The following is a 3,377-nucleotide window of genomic DNA, read 5'->3' on the forward strand; positions in this document are numbered from 1 at the left end:
GATCTCTCCGGGCGCCCTTTTCTTTTTTTGGGTGTGTGAGTATTTGAGCAGTGTTTAGCAACCAATTTCCCTTTCTTTTGTGCGTGGATCCCGTAGAGTACTACGGATGCGTAGGGGTGCTAATACCTTCCTTTCGCATAACCGACTCCCGAACCCATTCTCTTTGGTCGCGAGACCATGTTCTTTCCAGGTTTACTTCGAGCGTTTCCTTTCCCTCTTTTGGGATAAATAACGCACGGTGGCGGCTCTGTTGTTCTTTCTTTTCCCGCCGGTTTTTCGCGCGATGCGACAGCTGGCGACTCTGCTGGGGACATAGAGAAGTTGACCTATGCTGGTCCATCTTCCCTGAGCGAGTCTCTCCTAGCGCTCTCTAGGTTAGGTTTTTGGTTGCTGTGTGCTGTGTTTATTTATTGCATTCATTTGTATATATTTGCATTTACTGTTTGCATTTATTATTTGCATTAATGTTTGCATTTCATTCATATTCATTTGCTGTGCTGTCTGTGTTTCTCTGTTTGGGGGTGGGAGTTACTCGAGATAAAAGGCCCAATACCCAGGCTATGAGTGAAATCTAGGAAACCTAGGAATAGAGTGATTCATGGGAAGCGGGTGGTGTACGCCACTTAGCGGAACATTGATATCACGAGCAGTTCAGACCCTGGTGGGATATTATCGGTGCATACATCGGGTGTGCACAGGATGATATTCTGCGAAAGGTTATTTATGCTGCGTTTCTCTCGACTTTACCCTGGCCTAGACTACACCCGTGAGTGGGGAAGGGTTCATTTTGACAGGTACAGTTGGTGACTCCTGGTACTGATGGTGACTACGAGTTATATTTCTGGACGCCGGAGGTTTGACCCTGGTATTTGATCAGAGGGTTCCGTTTATTTCGGATCCCTGGGCTGAATTTGAGGGTACTCGCTCAGATGGTGACTCAGTTCTCCAGACATGGGTTCAGATGCCAGCTCCTCGGATGACTTTGGGGTTTCAAATGGTTCCTCAGATGCCAGTTCCTGCCAGTCTTGGTTCCATCATTTGCATCATAGCATATTTATTTTCAAAAAATAATAATGCATGAAAAAAGTTAACTTGCATGCGCATATCCTTTATCAGGATCATTCATGATAAAATATAGTACCCATATCATGCATATCATGTACATCCTTGCATTGCAGACATGTTTGGAGAGACTTCCCACTTCGGTTCTTGACTGAGACAGGATTGCTGACCGCCGACCGCATCGTTACTCAACCAGATTGAATCAACAGAGAAGTATGGATTAGGTTCAGACTGAGTTAGCTGAGGTGAGGGCGAACATGGCCCAGTTCATGACGATGATGCAAGGAGTTGTTCAGGGGCAAGAGGAGCTGCGTGCCTTAGCCCAGAGACTGGAAGCCATGATTCTACCAGTCCACCGTGCTTCACCAGTGGGTGTACCCGTGCATGAGAATGCTGCTGTCACTATTCTCGTCAATGATCATGTCGTGGGAGATGAATTGAAGGGGATCAGAATCAGTGAACAACCTCTTGCTGCAGAGACTGTTAATGTCAGAGCAACCCGCGCTCCGGTTCGCCATCCTGGCTCTTCAAGTTCTTCCGGTTCTAAGAAGCCATACTCTGGAGCACCCAAAAGGGGAGAGATTGAAACAAATGCTGTGCACCGTCGGAGGAGTGTGAACAGAGGACAGTATCGTCAGGCTGCTGCTGTGACTATTCCAGCAATTCAACAACAGCAGGGAAGACCAGCTCAGCAGCATCAGCGTCAACAACGTCATCCTCAGCAGCAGGTTTACCAACCTCAGAATGATAATCAGGCTGGTACAAGTAACGAGAGGAAGAAGATCATTTTTGATCCAATCCCCATGTCCTACGCCGAGCTCTGTCCCTCGTTGATAGAGCGGAACTTGATTACTCCCAGAGACCCGCCACCCATACCCGTCAACCCTCGGTGGTGGTATAGGCCTGAACAACATTGTGTGTATCACTCGGGTGCTCCTGGTCATGATGTGGATAGTTGTTTCCAGCTGAAGATGAAGGTTCAAGACCTCGTGAGGTTAGGTATTTCGAACTTTGAGGACTTGGGTCCCTGTGATAATCAAGTCTGAAGATAACAAGTCCTGGGCTGGCGCCGACTTTTTCTTCAGAAGGGTTGTTCAGAAAACAGAAGCTGCTGATGCAAAGGATACTGACAGTTGTCATCCCTGGAGGGATCTATCGCAATTGGGTCACTGTGGGCGTTCCCGCAGTTGTTCATAAGTCAGAGTAACAATCACTTTGTTTAAAAACCCTTCTCCCATGCCAAAAGGAGAAGTGATGACATTGTTGGCAACATTTTGTGCAATGATATTTTCATTCAAATAATTCATGTTAAACATTTGTTTTTCCATTTGTTTTCCCTTTTCGCTTTTTGCATGAAATTGGTGATCACAAAAAACCTTAAAAACAAGAATAAAAGCAATCTTTTCATCTGCATGACGATTGTCTTGTTTGATTTTCAAAGAGCTTTTCATATCAAAATCTTTATGCAGGTTGTTTCTCAAACCCATTGAACATAATGATCGGACGTCATCTCCCAATTTTGAATTCCCTGTATTCGAAGCGGACGAAGATGATGTTGAAGGGATTCCTGACGAGATTTCCCGACTTCTTGAGCAAGAAAAGAAGATCACTCAGCTGCATCTCGAGAATCAGCAGAACAACCAACTGGGGCATCAAAAAAAAAAAAGAGAGAGAAAAGAAAAAAAAAGAAGAGAAAAAAGAAAGAGAGGGTGCAAAATCAAAAGAAATCCAAATCAAAGAAAGAAAAAGAAATAAAGAAACAAAAAAATAGCACCCTCAAAGTCCCAAGTTGGCTGATGCTGAATTCGATCGAAAAGAAGAGATCAACTGCCATGTGTCATGGTCAGTTATATCAGCAGAGAGTGATGAAAGCATTCGACAAGAAGATCAAGCCTCGTGTGTTCCGAGGGACCTTGTGTTCAAGAAAGTCTTGTCTTTCGTACCCGATTCCAGGGGCAAGTGAACCCCCAAACTATGAATGTCCATATGTTGTCAAGAGAGCCTTTTCAGGCAGTGCTTTGGCACTTACAACAATGGATGGAGAAGTTCACTCGTCCTGTGAATACCGATGCAGTCAAGAAATACTTCGCCTAAAACAAAAAGCAGAATAGCTCGCTAAGTCAAACACCCCAAAGGGCGGCTTAGGCAAAAAGGAGCGTCTCGGTGGATTGAAAACCCGAAAGGGCGATCCAGGCAAAAGTTAGAGACATTGGAAAAAAAGAGAGAATTTGCATCCCGCTAGATTGAACACCTCACACTGGGGCAATCTAGGCAAAAATTAGGGATTTGGCAAGTAACTGCATCTTGACAAGACT

The sequence above is a fragment of the Lathyrus oleraceus genome, chromosome 1 (assembly GCF_024323335.1).
Source record: "Lathyrus oleraceus cultivar Zhongwan6 chromosome 1, CAAS_Psat_ZW6_1.0, whole genome shotgun sequence".
NCBI classification, from domain to species: Eukaryota; Viridiplantae; Streptophyta; class Magnoliopsida; order Fabales; family Fabaceae; genus Lathyrus; species Lathyrus oleraceus.